Source organism: Petaurus breviceps, unplaced genomic scaffold (assembly GCF_028583685.1).
Source record: "Petaurus breviceps papuanus isolate PSGF00001 unplaced genomic scaffold, PetGlider_PUasm1.0 90696, whole genome shotgun sequence".
Classification (NCBI taxonomy): Eukaryota; Metazoa; Chordata; class Mammalia; order Diprotodontia; family Petauridae; genus Petaurus; species Petaurus breviceps.
In genome coordinates this window covers 3,926,331-3,949,476 of record NW_027187314.1, presented here as the reverse complement: position 1 = coordinate 3,949,476, position 23,146 = coordinate 3,926,331, and the positions used below count along the sequence as shown (strand labels likewise).

Sequence of the window (23,146 nt, the reverse complement as noted above, 5' to 3'; positions counted from 1 at the left end):
TTTTAAGTTTGTAGGGCCCTTATGAGACAAAACCTTGTCAGAATAAAATCATTCATTTGGGCTTACTTGATGAAAAGAAAAAAGGAAATAAGCACCCTAGTCCAGCTGCTTCTCCCCTAAGAGTTATGATTATTTGAGTTTTATAAAGCCCAATCCCAGAGAGAGCTGGAAAAGTGCTTTCTTGAACTGCTGGTGAAAAAATGTAGTCCCTGATTTAAGTTATCCTCCTTAAAAACATTTTTATTTGCATTTTTCTGCTAAAACTCTAAATTAATTCAGTTCATGGGCATACACACATGCCCACATGTGCACACTTGCATGTGCACACACACATTCACATGCTGGATTTTAAGGCTCTCTTTTGCTTTCAGTTTGCAACTAGTTTGATTTAATTTTTTTTGTTTTCTTCAAAAATGACACTTCTGGTATAGAGTAGCCTGGTGGATATGATAGAAATTTGAGGACCAACATTAACAGGATTAGATATTTTGTTCTAAAAAAAGGAATACAAATCTCCAGTTTCCTGCAGACCTGGGTGACACTTAAATGTGCAATTATTCATAAACAAGCTGAATAAATGATTTCCTACATTGAATACTTTTAATACTCTAAATATCTATGATCCTTTCACACAAAAGCAGTTTGCCACTACTCTGTGATCATAGTAGAGTGTCTTCAGAACTACGTTTGTTTGTGTTTACGCTGGACCTGTGATTTAATTTCATGATTAAGAAACTTCTAGAAAATTTCCCTCTACCATGGAATGTAAGCAACCACTCTAACTTACAGTCTTTAAATCTTCCTGGGATATTGAGAAGCTAAGTGATATATGCATGTATTTCTGTGTGTATACATACAGCTACAATGATATGGATATAGATATATAGATACAGATATAGATATAAATAGGCACAAATATATAGACATATCCATATCTATCTAGCTGTATGTATACACACCCAAATATATACACATGTTACTTCTCTATATCCCAGGAACATTTATACGTCTATATCACAACCTGGGCAGTTAGGTGGCACAGAGGGTAGAGCTCTAGGTCTGAAGTAAGGAAGACATATTCCTGAGATCAAATCAAACTTCAGACACTTCATAGCTGTGTGACCCTGTGTAAGACATATAACCCTGATTGCCTCAGTTTCCTCATCTGAAGAATGATCTGGAGAAGGAATGGCAAACCACTCAAGCATCTTTGCCAAGAAAACCCCAAATGGAATCACAAACAGTATGACTGACGTGACTTTAAAAATGACTGAACAACAAAATCACTTAGCTTCTCAACATCCCAGAAATACTTCTCTCTCTGTCTCTGTCTCTCTGTCTGTCTCTCTGATTCTCTCTCTGTCTCTCTTTGTCTCTCTGTCTGTCTCTCTGTCTGTCTCTCTCTGTCTCTGTCTGTCTCTCTCTGTCTCTCTGTCTCTCTCTGTCTCTGTCTCTGTCTCTCTCTCTGTCTCTGTCTGTGTCTGTCTGTCTCTCTCTCTCTGCTAAGGGGTACAATGGATAAAGCTCCAGGGACCAGGAGTCAAAAAGAGTTCAAATTCAATTTTCTCAACTATAAAATGATAATAATAATAATAGTACCTACTTCCCAGGGTTATTATTATCATAAAATGAGATATAATTGCAAGGTATCTAATGGATAATAAATATTTTGTATGTGTTAAATGTATATATATACACAATATGTGTGTGAGCACATGTGTGTGTATATAAAATATTGATCACAATTGTGCCATGCTTTTCACTCACAGATAGGGGAGCAGCTTGGAAGTACAATAGATAGAGCACTGGACTTAGAATCGGGAAAATTCATCTTCCTAATTTCAAGTCTGACCTCAGACACTAGCTGCGTGACCCTGGGCAAGTCATTTAACCCTACTTGCCTCAGGTCTTCATCTATAAAATGAATTGGAGAAGAAAATGGCAAATCGCTCCAGTATCTTTGCCAAGAAATATCCAAAATGGGCTCACAAAGAATCAGACCTGAATGAAAGGATTGTACAACAATTCACTTAACAAATACACCATGAATGTATGTAATGCATGTTTATATGTATGTATGTATGGATGGATATATCTCTGTCTTAGGATCTGTCTCAATCTCTTTCTCTCTGTATGTTTTGCTCTTGCTCTCGTTCTCTCTTTCTTTATTCATGCAACCCATTTTCACAGTCTTTCTAACTTGTTAGGACTTGGCAGAGCTGCTGATTAGTTACTGTCTTTCATAGTCCAGTGTCACAACGTCATCATAATTTGGCAACAGAAAAGGAGTTCTAGTGAAGGTAGCAAATAAATGCTGAAGTATGTACTACACACACTGTCTCCTTCCTCAGAAACCAAGCATGACATCCTGTAAAAATCACTTCTTAAATGACCAGATACCTAAATTTCCTAAATTAATTGAGTGGAACCCACCCAATTATAGTCACTTTGAATAATTTCTACTTTTTCTCTGGAACCATTTGCACTAACACCTAAAAGAATTGAGCATGTTGATTATTCTTTTTAGTATCTTCCAGTCAAGCATTTTTCTCCCTCTTGCTTTTAGAAAAAAGAAAAAAAAAACGGATTTAATTATTTCAGAATAGTTGGAAGATCATAGTATCTTCATTCCAGTGATCTCAGTTCTTTTCCCAGTTCTGCTATTAACTAGCTGAGATATTGTATAAGTCACTATTTCTTTGAACCTCAGCCTTCTTACCTGTGAAATATGGGGCATTAAATTATGAAATCTTTACAATCCATACCAACACAAAAATTCCATGAGTATGATTCTTAGCTATGTTTCTCTTAGTTGATGGGGACATCATTCTTTTATACTGTAGTATTAATGTTTTATGTGAAATTTCTCAGCAAGAACTCAAGTTATGAAACATTTCCATACAATCAATCTAGTTTGAAAATCTGCATTTTAAAAATTAAATAGAAAATGAATTAATTCTCCAAAGACGGGATATCTTCCCTAAAATATAATATTCTAGGTTTGCTTTTGTTAAAGAATGGCTAAAAGAAAATTACCTTAGTTCACATATCAATTGCAGTTACAGGGAAATGAAAACATTATATATATATATAATTTTAATGATTTAGAGAAATCAAGCTACCTTTGACAAGCTCAACTCCAGTGTACTCCATCATCATGTGTATCTAGTTAACTTGGAAGCTTGGTGGCTAAACCTAAAATTGGCTTAGTCCAAGAAGTTCAAGATTTTTTTCTTGACCTTTAAAACCAGCAAAAGAAATTTATGAACCATAAAATCCAATTAAAACTACTTTAAAATTGAAGTCTAAAACACAATACAAGTATAAAATACAACTCCTCTTTCATAGTCACTGAGACAGGAACTAAAGGAAGTAGTCTGCAAGCATTTGGAGCAGTGACAACCTTTTCTACTCACAGGCTAATACTATTATGGTTTAAACAGTTCAAATGTGTAAAAACATCAGGAGGGAGATTAACTCATGGGTATGGAGGGGGATAGGCTGTGGCCACAATAGTTATCATAGTCCCAAGGTTCATAGGAGTGCCCAAAACTCTAATGTTCACATGTCCCTCGACACAGACACTAAATCTACTCTAATATGAAAAATGGTTGCAAACAACAACCTCTACAGTCAGTGATGTTCTTTTTTTAAATATGTAAATAATGTCAACTATGAGTTGGTAGTGTGGTATAGTAAAACAAGGCTTGTATTTGAGCTTGAGTTATAGATTACCATTTTCTAGCTATGCGATCTTGAGAGATGCCTTTAGCCTCTCTGGGCTGCCATTTAGTCTGATTATTTTTAAATATTATTATTCCCCTGAGTTTTTTTTTCTTAGACATTATTATAATAGTACACATACATTAGGACTAGTAAAATAGGAACAAGAGTACTTAACCTGCTCATCTCACAGAGATTCCTTTATCTAATTGTTATTAATATAATTTATTTTTACTTCACCTTCATTTCTCATTATATCTTTCTTCCTTTCCATAGCCAGCAAACTATGCATTCTACCAATGATTTTTTCAAAAAAGCAGTATATTCAAATTAACCATCGTATCAATCATATCTAACAGTATATGCACTATTCAACACCATAGTTCCCTATTTCTGTAACGAAGAGAAGAAATAGCAATTTTTTTTCCAATACCTTTCCAGGAAACAGCTTGGTCATTGTAATTACATAACATTCAGTGTTCTTTTTTGTTGTCATTGTTCTCACCATCTCAGTTGCTACTATTTCTATCTTTACTTTGTATATATTTTGCCTTTTTCTGATTAATGCATTTTCTTCATTTCATATAAATCTTTCAATGCTACACTGAATTTTCAATGTTTATACTGTTTTATAGTTGGATATATGTATTCATACTCTTCAATATATTTACCCATTCCCCCAATAGTAATCTATCTTGTTTCCAATTCTTTGCTTTCCAGACTTGGCTATGAATATCGTGGCATATGTGGGACCTTTCTTTCTCAATTTGACCTTCTTGGGTTTTATGCTTAGCAGTAGAATCTCTGAATCAAAAGCTATAGACATTATACAAATTAGGATAATTCCAAATTGCTTTCCAAAAATGGTTGAACTCATTCATAGAATCACAACGAATTACCAAAACCTCTCCAACTTTCACGATCTCTATCTTTGTTTTCATCTTCATCAATTTGTTGGTTATGCGATAGGATCTCAAAATGTTTTACATTTTTATTATTCATAGTGATTTCATTATTTGTTAAGAGTTTTGAACTCTCCATGCTTAAATTGCTTCTATGTTTTTAAATAAATGTATATACAAAGATTCGTACCATTCTGTATATTTGTTTTAATTCTTTATGCAGTTTAAAATCGGACCTTTATCAGAGATATTTGACAGAAAGATTTTTGCCCAGTTGAGCATTTCTTTCATCCTAGTTAAATTAATTTGAGAGAATAAAATGTTATAAATTTAGTAGAATTGAGATTATGTCATTGTCTCTAAGCTTTGTTTAAATTTTCTGTTAGATTTGCAGCTAAGAAAGGTATCTCGTCTTGCTATTTCCCAGTCAGGTTACACAGACATTTTGACCTTATTGTGGTATAAATTTTTTCTAGGCAAATTAATTATAGAAACATGGTTTCAAAGGATGTATTTAGCCTACTTAAGAAAATTGTCTGCTTTTGTATTTTAGAAGCATATATTTCATTTTAAATAATTCATATGCAAAAAAGAAACTAATTTTTATCACTTCTTCAAAGCAAGCCTTGAAAATATTTGTGTTGGGTAACTCTTTGTTAACCTATTTACTGTACAGTATATACCCAGCACAAGTAAAATGCCATTTCTTTTAAATTAGTCCACAACCCACACTTTTTGTCCATCCAGAGTAGCATTTTATTTAATCCATACTAGTTAGTCAATTTTACTCTAATCACAGTCTGTTCTGTTTTTTTGCATCCATTCTTCTAAACAGTTTCTGTTATTGGAGGAGTCCAATATAAGCTTATGAAATGAAATAATGAATGAATGAATGCTGTTTACCTGAAAAGATAAAGTAAGATTTGTCTTAAATCCTGAATATTTGCTCAATCACAAGCTTAGATAAAATTGCTTAGGGAAAGCACAAATTTTCACTGACATAGTCTCAATAAATGGTTTTTTTTTTTTAGCTTTTGTGGCAAGTTTTTCTTAAAGCATTTCTGTTGTAAGCATCATCCTTAGCTTTGCAGATGAAATGAAGCATGTATCACAAACAAAATAATTTGCATACTTTACTAATGAAAAAATGTTTCTAATAATGCATCATGTAATAGGGGATTGGTGTTTCAAATTAAGGTGACAATCCGTGAAAACGTCAAGATCTTGCTAATTTGCAAATCTTTTTTCTGCCTATATAAAAGCTATCTCCTACACCTTATAGTGAATAATCTAAAATAAACTACTTGACATTTCCACTGAGGCCTAAGAAGAAACTGGAACTGCTGAGTTGTCAGTAAAGCTTTGATGTAAATCACTAGTCACAGGAGACCACAAAAGGAAAATGTAATATAACAATTCATCAAAGAAAAGCCCTCTCTCTCTCCCCGACTTTCTCTCTTTGTTTTACTCTCTTTCTTTTCCTCTCTCTCTCTATATATATGTAGCTATATATACATATATAGTACATTTTGTATACATACACATATGTGACATGCTGTTTTGAATTGATCATTTGACATTATTGTTATATAACACAAATTTTCTTCAAATTAAATTTTAAATGATTGACACTGAAAGATGATTGCTATGTTTTATCTTTTATGGTAGGATCATAGACTCAGAAGAGGAAGGTGCCATAGTCATCATCCAGTCTAAGCCCCTCATTTTACAGATGAGGAAACTGGGTCAAAGAGAAATTAAATGAAGTCCTAGGTAACAGAGGTAGTAAGTGGAAGAAGTGTGATTGAACCTACTTTCTCTGATTTCATATTAAATTGTTTTCCTGATAAAATGTGACTGCAAAAATAGCACTAAATAGGAATAATGTGTTTTGTATTTCATTAAAATTTGTGTATAATATGATTATGTTTCCATAGAACAAATAAGGAAAATTGGTATAAGAAAGGAGAACTATTGAAGTAATTTTCAATGAAGCACTTCTTTGTTCAACAAATGTATTATATGCCTAATAAAACAGGCCTTAATATAGAGTTACAGACATGAAAATAAACTAATGGTTTGAAGGAGAAAAAAAGAGCATATATTTATAGAGGTTTATGTTTCATGTCTTAATTTATGTTTTTAATTACCTTAATAGTGTGGGGGACATTTATTGAATCAATCAAGTGTGTTTTCTTTTTTTTTTAAGTCATTAATCAATTTGGAAAGAGTGAAGATGAGTGAAAAAAAAGAATCTTACTGCATAAGAGGTGGATTAGCACTGTCTGAAGAGATTTGTTCATACCCTGTAAGTTATTAAAATATGTAACCATTTTGGAACACAGTCTTGCAGGAGCAAACCAGGAAAAAATAATTCCAGACAATTTGATTGGAGAATAACTTGGGGACAGAAGAAAAATCCCTGTATCTTCCCCATCCTTGTATGAGAGGAAGATATTGCAAACTTTGCAAAGTGTAGAAGATTTGGAGTTCTCATTGGCATAATAACTATGCTTCTAGAATAGAAACTGATGATGATAGGTTCTACATTGTGAGCCAAGAATAAAATAGGCATGCTGACGAAAGAGCTTCAGGGCTAATAGGAGACCTGCAGGAAGCATGTATCAAGGAACTTCATGGAGATTCCACAAGAAGGACATAAAGATTTCCAACAACCAGTAGGAAAATTAAACTTTTGTCATATGTATTCCAAAGCTGAGTCTACTTTCCTGCTGAACTCTGTATGTACTCATCAAGGAACAGGGAATGTGCCAGCTGTCCTAATTATGCTACCTATAGTGAATGTATGTTCATATCACCACATATATACATATATGCATATATCCACACACACATATATGTATGGAGATGTGTGTGTGTGTGTATAAACACACGCAGACACTACCTAACTAAAATCCAATAAATTTCGGCTCACTAATTGATATTAACTGGTAATCATGAGAAGGCACACAGGAGAGGAGACACATTTATAAATCATAGAAAAAAACACAATTAGACAACTATCATGACCTCTTCAATTTTTCCTAGAACCTTGAAGGGAGCAGAAGCTAACCTCTGAGGACATAACCTGCAAATGTTATTAGGAGTGGGATAATAGCTCCAGCTCAGGCAGAATAAGTTTCTCATCAATAATTCTGTGATATCTTTTTTTTTTATCCTATGAGGGAGGAAGGTTGTTTAATTTTAATGTAGAAAGTACGTGGCCTCATGAAATGTATGTATTTTATGTAGGCTATATAAATATATTGACACAGCTTGTGAGTAATATATCTTTGTAATCTGGTCCACCTCTGCAGAAGACATTCCTGTGCTTCCAGTAAGTTATTTGTGGGGGCAGGGGAGGAGTTGGGTGGGGGAGGTCAGGGAAAGACGACAAGAACAAGAAGCACAAGATTCTAGTTATTTGTTTCTTCAGTCCCTGAGATGGGAATTGAGCTATAATTATATTATCTCCTCCCCCCATATCAGTAACCTACAGAATGAACACTACTACCCTGATCTCTTAGGAGGGTAGTTAACTTGAATCCTTTTCTCCAATTATCAGTTAACAAAAAGAAGAAAAAAGTAGATAGAAAATCTTAGACCATCTCATTGAAACTATTAAGAAGTATTTGAAAATATTCATTTTAATTAAGAAGTTATTTTGAATACTTCCATAACTAATGAATTAAATGTTTTTAATGGATTTTTTTCTTTCCTTTTGGCAAAAAAGTAAATAGCAAGTAGACACATTTATCTAAGCAAACCATAATGAAAGAAGTTATAAACATTAAAATACATCTAAGAGTACACAAACATAAATGAACATTACCTATCACACACACACACACACACACACACACATTCTATCCATATATTACCCAATGGAAAGCAGATCATTGGGGACATTTTGAAGAGCTGGCTAGCCCTACATATCTGCAGCTTCTAAAATCTTTCTTTGTCTCCTTCCTGGACTGCCCTCCTTTCCAAAAAGTTTTTGAAATCACACATCATTCTCCCAATATGTCCTGGCACCAACGGTACCCTCCTGCAGGTCCAGTGTCCTGTCAGCATCCTCTTCACTGATTAGGAGTCACATTTTCCTCCAGAAAGACAGCAGCACATAAAATGCCCCTCACTTGCTTGGAAGCTGAATTATATTCATAAGCAATTCAGTTGCACTCAGAATAGCATGAGAAGTGTTCATAGGCAGATGAAAATAACACCAAGGGAGCACTTACCAGAACTTTTGGAAAGCTATGTATTAATGCACTTAACAACAGATTGTATTTGTTAACATATTATATGCTAAGGTATATTACTAAAACCACTTTCAAAATATACTTATTTTCATTATATTTTAAATATTTACATTTTAAGGCATTTTCACTAATAGTTAAGTCAATAAAATTATAAAATATATAATATTAAAAATCAGCCTATGCTACGATGCCTGTTTTGTTTAAAAATATAAGTAGTTTAAAAGCATCTCATTTTCATATATATGTAAATTTTGCTTAAAAGACTCTCTTAGCTCCTAACTAATGTTACTGTCACAAAAATCCTGGTAGGTAAATATTATCAACCTGGTTTTTATGGATAACAAAACTGAAGTTGAAATTCACACAATTTTAGTTGATGATTGCTGGAAAATTTGACTCTTTTTCAATGTTCTTTCTTCTATATTGTCTTGTTATATTTGAAGATCATATTCTTTCTGATTTTGAGCAATATATAAGTTTTTATTCATCAGCATATTCCCTTTTCTGGTTAGTTTCTGTTTATTTTCCATATTTTGGCTAAGGTTTTGGCATTTCCTAAAATAAGGGGGATCTGTCAATATATGTCTATGGGTGATGAAGGTGGGCATAAAGTCTCTGCCAATGTGCTGTTCTTTACTCAATCTAAGAATATTCTTGGCTAATGTATAGAACACTTACATCCATACATATATGAAGATTTTATTGCATTATCCATTTTCTTTCTGAGAACACTACACTGTTTGATCTGTCTTTAAGTCACTTAGTATGGTGTTTTACATGTGATCATAAGCAACTCAATGTACCTCTCTGTGTCTGAGCTTCCTCACCTGTAAAAGTAGGGAGTTAGAGGAAGAGATTCTGAGTTTTTTTTTCTTTTTTTAAGCTACTTTTTTATTTTTTTAGTTTACATTATTCATTTCCATAACATTTTGAGTTGCAAATTTTCTCCCCATTTTTCTCCTACCCACATCCCCAAAACAGCGATCCCACTGAATATCCCCTCCCTCAATTGGCTTTTTCCCATATCTTCCCTCATCCCCCCTCCAAATTTCCAGTAGGGCAGAGTGGATCTCTATGCCCCAGTGCCTGTATATCTTATTTCCCAGTTACATATAAAACAACAACAACAACAATAATAATAATAATATATTTTAAACATTTCATTTTTAAACCTTTGAATTCCAGATTCTTTCCCTACCTCCCTCATCATGCACCCTTACTGGGAAGATAAACAATTCAATATAGGTTGTACATGTGTAGCTATGCAAGACATTTCCGTAGTGGATATATTGTGAAAGACTGACTATATTTTCATCCATCCTAACTCACCCCCCTCCAGTTCTATTCTCTACTTTGTTCCTGTCCCTTCATAAAAGTTAGTACTTTCAACTCTCCCCCCCCCCAATCTGGACTCCCTTCCATCATCCCCTCTTTTAACCCCTTCCCTCCTACTCTCCTATGGGGTGAGATACCCCATTTAGTGTTTATGGCATTCCCTCCCCAGGGGCAATTCAATGAGAATAAGGTTGACTCGTTTGCTTTTACCTTCCTGTTCTTCCCCTCCATTGTAACAGTTTTCTGTTACCTCGTCTATATGAGATAATTTGCCCCATTCTATCTCTTCCCATTTCCTCTCATTATATTCCCCTCTCATCTCTCAATTTCACCTTTTAAATATCATCCCTTCCTATTTAATTGGTCCTGTACCCTCGGTCTATGTATACCTGTACACATATATACACATATATTCATATGCTCATATACCCTTCTATATAGACATATATATATATGCATATATATGTATATATATGGATGTGTGTTAGTGTGTGTTTATACATTTCTATTCCCTTCAACTATTTTCATCCTGAGAAAAGTTTCGTAAGTTACAATTAAGATTTTTCCATGTAGAAATGTAAGTAGTTCAACTTTGATAAGTTGCTTATGATTTCTTTTCCCTGTTCACCTTCTGATGTTTCTCTTGTTTCTTGTATCTGAATGTCAAATTTTCTATTCAACTCTGGAATAGTCAGCAGGATTACAAAGCATAGTGCCCAGGATCCTTGGCCTTACAATCTCAATCTAAATGGCCATGGATCCTGGATCAAATAGAGGCACTATACTTTGTAATCCTGCCAACTACACCCTAATGTAATGCCAAGAAAAGGCAACTCCCCAAGTTTCAAAATACCAGCATAGGTGCTCTCCATTTTATTCAGTGAAAAATTAAGAACAGAGAAAATCAAAATATACATCATTCAAAATACAGCATTTGCCAAGTGTAATTCAATCAAGTACTACCCTTATCCCTGGACATTATAATTCATTTCATCAATCCCAAAGACCCTCTTCTAAGGACTACTCCACCCCTAGGCAGTACATTCATTTAGTCAACCACAAAGCCCCTTTTCTCAAATGGAGATTAGTTTCCAGTCATAAGCAAAGTACATTCATTTGTTCAATCACAGAGCACAAAAAAAGTCAAAAGTTTCCCACCCTTGGATTGCAACTGAATAGGCCATCTACCCCAGAGTTACAACAAGCTTAAGCATAGCTTCCAGGATTTCTGCAACATTGAGTCTGAGGGGTAATCACTCTTGCTTTAACCTGCTTGGATCTGGATCACTCTCTGGGGTGCTTGACCAGTGTACCAGAGCCAGTTGAGGCTTCAGAGAGGGTGCCAAACTAATAGTTCCAGCAGCTGAGAAAACCCCAGGGATTGGGACAAAGCTCCCTCCTCTGTTAGCTGAGTTCTACTGTGGCAAAAAGCTCCACACCAGTGACACAATACATCACCAGCTCCTCCCAGTTCAGCCCTCTCTTTTCACCTCAACAAGTGCATCCCACAAGTGGGATTCACAAGCTCTGGGTTTTAACACAATCAAACCAACAACCATATCAATACAGGGGGATCTTTAAATTCCATTATTATTACTGAAGGCCACCACATTTCAGCCACTTCTTGCCCTTGGGGCAAAGGCTGGACCTTACTCCCTAACTCCCAGGTCCCAAAGTCTGCAATTACCTCTCACTTTGAACTTAAGCATCTATGGGTTCTGGAAACTGCCACAGTTACTGGTGATCTGAAGTCCCTCCAGCTGTATCTTGTTGTGGCCACCCTGAGGGTAAAACCTTGATCTCATGCAGGGCGGGGCTCTGCTCCCAGTACACTGTTCTGGCCTTTTCCTGCTGGCCTACCAGACTGCCTTCAGCGGGATGTTAGCTTCTCTGTGTCATTTTATGGGTTCTGTAGCTCCAAAATTTCTTTAGAGTCATTTTTACATGAATTGGAGGAGGTAGGAGCAGGAGCCCCGTGGAAATTCTGTTTCCTCTGCTCTAAGGTTTCCTTCAGCTTTTACCCTATGATGCTATGAAAAATTAAAGTGTCTTTTCCAAGATATTTCACAGGTTGTGAGGTCTAGAATAATAATCTAGGTTTCTAGTTATATGAAGTACTTCAGTGAGCTTTTCTTAGCCAATCAATAAAGTCAATAAGTCAAAGAGCATTTATTAAGCACCTACTACATACTAAGAACTCAGATAACTTCTGTTAATAGAGAAAAAATTATAGAACACTGCTTACTCTCAAGGAGGTCATAGTTTAATGGGGAGAGATAACATAACAAAAAAGTGTAAAAGCACAATTCATAGATAAATATTTATTATTGTTATCATTCAATTGTTTCAGTTTGTCAACCTCTTCATGACCCCAATTTGGTTTTGCTTGGCAAACATGCTAGAGTGGTTTGCCATGTCCTTCTCCAGATCATTTTATAGATGAGGAAACAGTTAAGGGACTTACCTAGGATCACACAATGAGTAAGTGTCTGAGATCAGATTTGACCTCATCAAGATGAGTCTTCATGATTTCTAGCCCAGTGCTCTATCCATTGTGCCATCGAGCATTTATTACACACCTAATACAAGTCAGGCACCATCCTAGAGAAAAGGCTAGAAGGACAGAATTGAAACATTATTTTTCCTCACGAAATTTGCTTCCTACCAGTAGAGAAAACATTTACAATTATGAACAAGATCTATATAAAATGACTATTAATTAATTTTTTGGGGGGTAGTAACAGTAACTCAACTGATCAGGAGATTTCATGTGAAGAATGGAGCTTTAGAGCTGATCATTTTAGAAAATAAGGAATTCTAGGAGGGACTAGTGAGGAGAGAGCTCATTCCCAACCTGTGAAATAGTCAGTATGAAAACAAGCAGATAGTAATGGGACATCACATGTGAGGAAAAAACAAGTAATTTGGTATGTATGGCCAAAGAGACTATGAAAAGACATAATGAATAATAAGTTTTCAAGATAGAGAAAAAACAGATTATAATTTTTTTTTGAATTACAAAGTAAAAGAAAAGACTTGCAAAATACAGAAATTTCTTTCTTTTTCTATGATTTAATTTTTTTTAAATCATCAATGGATTCTACATTAAAAGATCAGAGGGATTGCAGTATGATATTTTGTAAGGCAAAAGAACTTTAACTACAACCAGGATCAACTATCTAGCAAACCTAAGCTTAATCTTTCAGGCAAGGAGATGGACATTCAATGTATTAAGGCACTTCCAGACCCTCCTAATGAAAAAGCCAGAGCTCAGTGGAAAAGTCCATCTCCAAATACAAGACTCAAGAGACACACAAAAAGGTAAAGAGGGAAAACACAAACACACACACAACTTGCTATTCAATAAAAGCAATCTGCTTAAATTGCTATATGGGAAGCTGATACCTGTCAATATTGAGAATTGTATAATCATCCTGACATATAAAAGAGTTATACATAGATAGAAGGCATGGATTAAAGCTAATGAAAGTGATGATAAAAAAAACCCTATTAAAGGGAGCAAAGGATCTCTAATGGGAGAAGCAGAAAAGAGGAGGCAGAAAAGGGTAAATTATACCACACAAAGAGGCATAAAAACGTACGATAGTAGAATTAAAGAAGAAAGGGAGATAAATGTTTTATGAGGTTTATTCTCATTGGTTTTGATTCAAGGAGGGAATAACTTTGTCGGTTAAGTATAGGATTCTAACATGAAATGACACAAAAACCTATTATAATAGAGGGAAAGAAGGGAAGGAGAGGAGTACTGTATGAAATTTACCCTCATCAGTTTTGATTCAAGGAGGGAAAAACATGTCTTGTTAAGTATAAAAATCTATCTGCCTTACAGGCAATAGGAGGGGAAAATGGAAAAAGGGGGGTTTGTTAGAAGGTAAGGAAGAAGTAGTAAGGGGGAAGGGTAGGAAAAGGGAGGGAGGTTAATAAGTAGGGAATACTGAGGGAGGCAGAAGTCAAAAGGATAACTCTGGGAGGTGAAGGGGGAAGAAAGAAATAAAAGCATAAATGGGGGAGGGAATAGAATGGAGGGAAAGACATTGATAGAAATCATAACTGTGAATGTGAATGGGATGAACTCCCCCATAAAATGGAGGAGGATAGAATGGATTAAAAAAAAAACATAATCGTACAATATGGTGTCTAAAAGAAGCACATTTTCAACAAGGGGGATATAAATAGGGTAAAGATAAAAGTCTGGAAAAGAATATATTATGCTTCAGCTAAAGTAAAAAAAAAGCAGAGGTAGCAAACTTTATCTCAGATAAAGCAAAATCAAAAACTTATCTGATTAAAAGATACAAGGAAGGAAACTATATTATGCTAAAAGGCAACTTTGACAATGAAGCAATATCATTGCTAAACATATATGGACTAAGTAGTATAGCACACAAATACCTAGAAGAGAATTTAAGAGAGTTAGAGGGAGAAATAGATAGCAAAACTAAATTAGTGGTGGACTTCAATCTCCCCATTTCTCAACTTGATAAATATAAAATTAAAATAAATAAGAAAGATATTAAGGAGGTAAATAGAATGTTAGAGAGGGTAGATATGATAAACCTCTGGAGATAATTGAATGGGGATAAAAAGGAATATACCTTCTACTCAGTGGTACATGACACATACACAAAAATAGACCATATTGAGGGCATAAAAACCTTACAATTTAGTGGAGAAAGGTAGAAATATTAAAAGCATCCTTTCCAGATCATGATGCAACAAAAACTTATATGTAATAATGGGTCATGGAAAGATAGAATAAAAACTAATTAGAAACTAAATAATTTAATCCTAAATAATAAGAAAGTCAAACAAGAAATCAAATAAACAATCAGCAACTTCATTCAAGAGAATGACAATAATGAAATAACATACCAAAATTTGTAGGACGCAGCAAAAGCAGGTCTTAAGGGAAGTTTTATATCTCTGAATGCATACATGAATAAATTAAAGAAAATGGAGATAAATAAATTGGGCATGCCACTGAAAAAGATAGAAAAAGGACAAATTTAATTCCCCAATTAAATACTAAATTACAAATACTGAAAACTAAAGGAAAGATTAAGAAAATTGAAATTATCAAAACTATTGAAGTAATAAATAAAAGAGCTAGTTTTATGAAAAAAAATAAAAATTGATAGACCTTCAATCAAATTGATAAAAAAAGAAGAAAACCAAATTACAAGAATCAAAAATGAAAAGGGTGAATTAACCTCCAATGAAGAGAAAATTAAACCAATAATTAGGAATTATTTTGCCCAATTGTAGACACATAAATTTGACAAGCTTAGTAAAATGCATGAATATCTACAAAAATAAAAATTGCCCAGACTAACCAAAGAGGAAGTGAACTACTTAAAAAAAATAAAACATCTCAGAAAAAGAAATTGAACTAGCCATTAATGAACTCCTTAAGAAAAAAACTCTCTAGTCCCAGATAGATGCTTTTACAACTAAATTCTATCAAACATTTAAAGAACATTTGATTCCAATACTTTATAAATAATTTAGGAAAGTTGGGGAAGGAGTCCTCCCAAATTCTTTTTATGACACAAATATGGTATTGATACCTAAATCAGGAAGAGACAAAGACAATTATTGATCAAACTCCCTCATGAATATAGATGCAAAATTTTAAAATAAAATATTAGCAAAATTACTTCAGCAACTTATCATGAGGATAATACACTTAGATCATGTAGGATTTATTCCAGGAATGCAAGGATGGTTAAGTATTAGGAAAACTATTAGTATAATCAAATATATCTACAACAAAACTAGTAGAAACCATATGATTGTCTCAATAAATGCAGATCAATACTTTGACAAAATACATCACCCATTCCTATTAAAAACACTAGGAAGTATAGCAATAAACAGAATCTTCCTTCCTTAAAATAATAAGTAGCATCTATCTAAAACCATTAGCAAGTGTTATATGTAATGGGGATAAGCTAGAAGCATTTCAAATGATCATGGGCGAAACAAGGATGTCCACTATCACCCCTGTTATTCAATTTAGTTCTAGAAATGTTAGCTGTAGAAATAAGAGAAGAAAAAGAAATTGAAGGAATTAGGTTAGTCAAAGAAGAGACTAATCTATCACTCTGCAGATGATATGATGATATACATTGAGAATACCAGAGAATCAAGTATAAAACTACTTGAGATAATAAATAAATTTAGCATAGTTGCAGGATATAAAATAAACCCACATAAATCCTCAGCATTCCTGTACATTTCTAACAAAGTCCTACAGCAAGAGATAGAAAGAGAAATTCATTTAAAGTTCCTGTAGACACTATAAAATATTTGGGAATCTACCTGCCTAAACAAACACAGAAACTATATGAACACAATTATGAAACACTTTTCACACAAATAAAATCAGATCTAAATAAGTGGAAAAAACACCAGTTGCTTGTGGCTGGGTTGAGCTAATATTAAAAATATGACAATTTTAACCTAAATTAATTTACCTATTTAGTGCCATACCAATAAATCTACCAGAAAAAAATTTATTTTTTGAGCTAGGAAAAATAGTAACAGAATTCATTTGGAAGAACAAAACATCCAGAATATCAAGGGAATTAATGAAAAGTAATGCTAGGAAGGTGGCTTAACCAAACCAGATATTAAACTGTATTATTAATCTGCAGTCATCAAAACTTCTTGGTACTGTCTGAGGAACAGAGTGGTTGATCAGCGGAATAGATTAGGTACAAGAGATGGAGCAGACAATGACCACAGTAAGCTACTGTTTGGCAAATCCAAAAACCTTAGCTTCTGGGATAAGGATCTACTATTTGATAAAAACTGTGGGGAAAACTGGAAAATAGTATGGCAAAAACTGGACATAGACCAATATCTAACACTGTATATCAAAATAAAATCTAAATGAGTGGATGGTCTATATACAAAGGTTGATACTATAAGCAATCTGGGAGAGCAAGGTACAGTTTACTACTCAGATTTAAGAAGAAGGGAGGGATGTATGACCAAACAAGAGATAGAGAGTGTTACAAAATGGAAAATGGATAATTTTGATTACATTAAATTGAAAAGTTTTGTACAAATAAAGTTAACATAACCAAGATTAGGAGAGAATTGGAAAATTGGGAAAGAATTTATACAACCAGTATCTCTGATAGACCTCATTTCTAAACTACACAGAGAATTGAGTCAAATTTATAAGAATACAAGTCATTCCCCAATTGGTAAATGGGGAAAGGATATAAAGAGGTATTTTGTAAGAGGAAGAAATGAAAGATCTCTATAAACATATGAAAAATTTCTCTAAATCACTATTTATTAGAGAAATGAAAGTCAAAACAACCCTGAGGTACCACCTCTTAGTGGTCAGATTGGCTAAGCTGACAAAATAGGAAAATGATAAACTCTGTAGAGGATGTGTAAAAATTGGAACACTAATGCATTGTTGATGGAGTTGTGAACTAATCCAAACATTCTGGAGAGCAATTTGGAACTATGGACAAGTGGCTATAAAAAAATGCATACCCTTTGGCCCAGGAATACCATTTCTAGTGCTATATCTGAAAGAGATCATACAGGCGGGAGGAAGACCTGTTTGCACAAGAATATTTATAGCAGATTTTTTTGTGGTGGCAAAGAATTGGAAATCAAGGGGATGCCCATCAATTGAGGAATGGCTAAACAAGTTGTGGCATATGAATGAAATTTAATACTATATTGCTATAAGAAATGGGGAGGAGACAGACTTCACAATAACCAGGAGAGACTTATATAAACTGATGCTGAGTGAGGAGAGCAGAACCAGGACCACTTTCTACATGATTACAGACACATCACATGTGTGATGACTAACTTTGATAGACTGGGCTCCTCTCTTCAATGCAAGGTTATAAGGCAACTTTGAAAGACTCCTGATGGAAAGGATATCCACATGCAGAGAAAAGAACTACAGAGTTTGAATGCAGACTGAAGCAAACTCCTTGCTCACTCTTTTGTGTTTAGTTTTGTTTCTTTCCTTCTTTCTCATTGTTCACTTCAATGGTTATAATTCTTCTTGACAGCCTAACTAATGCTGAATGCAAAGGTATTTGTGAGCCTATACCAGATTGCATGCTGCCATATGGTGGCAGGGTGGAGAAGAGGTAAGGGGGGGGGGAATTTGTAACTCAAGGGATTGTGGAACTGCATGTTGTAAACTAAGAGTAGACAAACAAATTTAATAATATAAAATTGAAAAAAAGATGAAAAAATATCATCAGTGGGTTACAGCCACTGAGTAGTTCTAATATATCTTTTTAGAAAAAAATTAATTGACTCCAGTTGGTTTGCTAAAGATTGTCCTTCCTGATGCAACCCACACTGGTTATATTTAAACATGCAGTACATTCTCATTATTTCATTCTTTTTAATAAGGTACTGGGATTAACTCAGAACACATGTTAACTACATGGTCTATATCTTGCTTATTTATTGATTGACTCTCTTTGAAATATTGATATTGTCCACCTGCATATGCTCACTCCTTGTCACCTGCCACCATAAACTGGGACCTCAGTGCAGCTCACCCAGTCCTCCCCTGGTAGGAAGCCCAACTCTCACACCTTTGATAGTGAAAGCAGAGGGGGCCTCCACAGCTGCCCCCAGGACTCACTGTTTGAAGATTCCATGACATCTGCCTGGAGCTAGCTGCACTTCAATCAAACCACACCATGGCCCCCAGAACCCACAAAATGAGAGAGAAAAACAAATCTCCCTCTGAAGGCAGCCTAGCAGGCCAACAGGAAAGGTCTATTGTAGGGTGCTGAGAGCCAAACACAGACCTCTGTGAGCTGCAGTTCTGGCCCCAGAGCAGCCTACAGCAGCCAGAGAAGACTTCAGGAGCATGAATCACTAGTAGCTGTTGTAGTTTCAAGACTTCTCAAACCATAAATACCAAAGAGAAAATTAAATGCAGTAGAGAACTCTGTTGGAAGGGTAAAGAAAGAGAGTTGTCCAGCCCCTGCCTGGGCCCTGCCTATAAGGCAAGAAGTGAAGGTGGCAGCAGCTGCTGCCACTTGGCTGCTTCCAGAGCTCCTGGCCTTCAGATTGTAGGGGAACCAAGCAAACATTCAGAGGCTAATTGCTCTTGCTTTGACTTGTTTGGATCTGGATCGGGGTCTTGGGGTGTGTGGTGAGTGTGTAAGAGCTTGTGGGTGCTATAGCGAAGGTACCCAATTAATAGCTCTGGCAGTTTTGAAAACCCCACCAATTTGGGACAAAGGTCTCTAATCTGGAAGCAGAGTTCTACCATGGTAAAGAGTTCAAAAGCCAAGTAATTGGCAAGATGAGCAAGCAGAGGAAGCTCAAGCAAAACATACAATCCTTTTGGGGGAACATAAAGGATCAAAACATGGAACTGGAGAACAATGAAATCAGAATTCCTGCATCAATAGCTTCCAAGAAAAATATGAACTAGTCACAGGCCATGGAGGAGCTCAAGAAGGATTGGGAAAATCAAGAAAGAGAAGTGGAGAAAAAATCAGTAAGCGAAGTGAGAATGATGCAAGAAAATCATAAAAAAGCAAGTTAACAGCTTGCTAAAGGAGAACCCCCCAAAATACTGAAGAAAATAGAACCTTAAAAAGTAGACTAACTCAAATGGCAAAAGAGGAACAAAAAGCCAATGGGGAAAAGAATGTCTTAAAAAACTGAATTTTCTGGATGGAAAGGAATTTCAAAAACTCACAGATAAGAATAACTCCTTCAAAATTAGATTGGAGCAATTTGAAACTGACTTTATGAGAAATCAAGATACTATAAAACAGATCCAAACAAGTAAAAAATATAAAGTAATGTGAAATATCTCATTGGAAAATCACTAACCTGGAAAATAGATCCAGGAGAGATAATTTTAAAATTATTAGACTACCAGAACACCATGAAGAGCCTAGAAATCATCATTCAAGAAATTCTCAAGAAAAATTGCCCTGATATTCTAGCACCAGAAAGAAAAATAGAAATTGGCAGAATTCACCAATAACTTCTTGAAAAAAATCCCAAAAAGAAAACCCCTATGAATATCATAGTCAAATTTGAGTGTTCCCAGGTCGAGAAAATATTACAAACAGTTAGGAAGAAAGAATTTGAGTATTGTGGAAACACAATCAGGATAAAAAAAGACCTCACAGCTTCTACATTAAGGTATCAAAAGGCTTGGAATATGATATTCTGGAGGTCAAAGGAGCTAGGACTAAAACCAAGAATCCCCTACCCAGAAAAACTGAGTATAATGCGTCAGAGGAAAATATAGTCATTCAATGAAATAGAGGATTTTCAAGCAACCTTGAAGAAAAAACCACAGCTTAATTGGAAAATTTATTTTCAAATACAAGAAGCAAGAGAAGTATGAGAAGGTAAACAGGAAAAACAAGTCATTAGCAATTTATTAAACTTGAACTGTTTATATTTCTTCATGGAAAGACAATAATTGTAACTCATGAGACTTTTCAGAATATGAGGATAGTTGGAGGGAATATATACATACATATATGTGTTTGTGTATACCTATATATGTATGTATAGGAGGGTTTATGTGTGTATAAATATATATGTAAGTGTATGTGTATATATGTACATGTATAAATAGACAGAGGGCACAGGACAATTTGAATAAGAAGGGATGATATCTAAAAAGAAAATTAGGAGGTAAGAGAAGAATATATTGGGAGAAGGAGAAAGGGAAAGATAGAATTGCATAAATTATCTCATATAAAAGAGGCAAGATGTGAAAGGGAATCAGTCAACCTTACTCACATTGAATTTGTCTTAAGGAGGGAATAACATACACATTCAATTGGGTATCTTAACCTACAGGAAAGCAGGGGGGAATGGCAAAAGAGAGGGGATGATAGAAGGGAGGGAAGATTGGGGGAGAGGGTAGTTAGAAGCAAAAAGTTTTGAAAAAAGGCAAGGTCAAAGTAGAAAATAGAGTAAGTGGGAGGTGGGATAGGATGGAGGGGAATATAATTATTCTTTCACAATATAACTACCATGGAAATGTTTTGTGTCTCTACACATGTACAACCCATGGTGTATTGCTTGTCTTCCCAGTGGGTGTGGGTAAGGAGGGAAGAAAGAAAGACTGGAACTCAAAGTTTCAAAAACAAATGTTATTTTTTTAATGCAACTGGGAAATAAGATATACAGGAACTGGAGTGTAGAAATCCATTTTGCCCTACTAGAAAGATAGGTCAGAGTATGGGGGAGGATATAAGAGAGAACAGATTGCGGGATGGGGTATTCAGTAGGCTTTGTATTTGGGGCTGAGGGTAGGGGAAAGACAGGGAGTAAAATTTGTAACTCAAAATCTCCTGGAAATGAATTTCAAAAACTAAAAATAAATATATTTATTAAAATGATATTGTCCTTACCTTTCAAATCCTGGAAATCTCTTCAGATTTTAGAGTGATTTATTTTACACAGTAACTATGACAGGACTATGTAGCCATGTAACTAAAGTAACTATGGAATGCTTGGACCTGGCTTGAAAATGTATCAGCTTTTAAAGTCATCATGAGTCTTTACTTCACATAGAAATGACTTTGTGCTCTGTAATACACACACTTGCAAACATAAACATACTACATGCTCCCATAATCACAGTAATAAATAGTATGTAGGCACGTGTCTCTTTGTTTATGTATATCCTGTAATACTTGATGAACAACATATAATGCAGCTAATGTACCACTTCCCAGGAAACCCCATGAAAACAAATCCAAAAGGAATTTGAACCAATCTCTTTACCCATGTAGAATATCTGCTGATTTAAAAGCATGCTAAGTAGCAAAGATAACAGGAAGAACAACTGTGAAACAAGCAGATCTTATCTTCAATGCCTCAAGTTTTGTCACCGAACATCTTGACAGGTTAGAAAAATGGCCTGAATTTAAATATGAATCTCAATAGGAATAAATGTGAAGTCTTAAACTTAGGTACAAAAATCAGCCCCACAAATACAACTTGAGGTACAGTACTTTGCCTGGAGGAGTAGCTTTGAGAGAAAAGAGATGTGATGTAGATTTGTGATGTAAAAATTTAAATGTATGTATATATCTACACATATAAATATTTACATATACATTTATGTATATATTTATATCTGTGTATTCATATATACACACATGCATGCAGTCAACTATTTGTTGATTTTTTTTTATTTTGCAGATGCAAATGTGTTCCAACATGTTTGAAGTATTAAGTAACAGTTATTTTAATAGAATGTCAATTTCACTTATGCACAATTTTCTCAGCAAAGAAACAGAAAATTGCAGTCAGCTAAATGGAGCACCAAAAGCATAAACAAACACATAATGCACACATGCGTGCACACACACACACGTACACACACATATATCCTTCAAACATCTATCAGCTATTTCAGTTCCCCATGAGTATTATACTGCAAGGTTGGATAATGCCACTTCACAATAATTCCAATCTGCAACCACTCAGAGGCCCATTTCCATAAGAAAACATCAGATATTTTTCAAGGTAATGTTTCACATTTGTGGTGTATCTTCCTGGTATATTAGGAGCTGGCAGTGGAAGAGCTCACACCTACACCCCCACAGTTCACCCTCCATTCCTTACCCTCTAGCCGTCTACCACAAGTCCCACTTTCTGGGGTTGCTGCCCACTGAAACTGTCCTCTAACATGGTATACAGAAATATAGGAATAAAAGAAACCTTTCTAGATCCTTATGCTCTTTCAGAATGTTTAAATAAAGGCATTAGGAGATAGAGTCATGATGAGAAGGGAATAAAATTTCATTTTGGAACATTACTATTACATTTTTTGTGTGTGTTTTAACAGGTATTTACAGGGGGGGGAGAGAGAGAGAGAGAGAGAGAGAGAGAGAGAGAGAGAGAGAG

At 34.9% G+C, this 23,146-nt stretch overlaps 1 pseudogene; it reads left to right on the top strand.

Moving 5' to 3' along the window:
• The first annotated feature begins 13,436 nt into the window (after positions 1 to 13,436).
• LOC138144328 (interleukin enhancer-binding factor 2-like) overlaps positions 13,437 to 23,146 on the top strand; it is a 46,913-nt pseudogene continuing 37,203 nt past the window's right edge.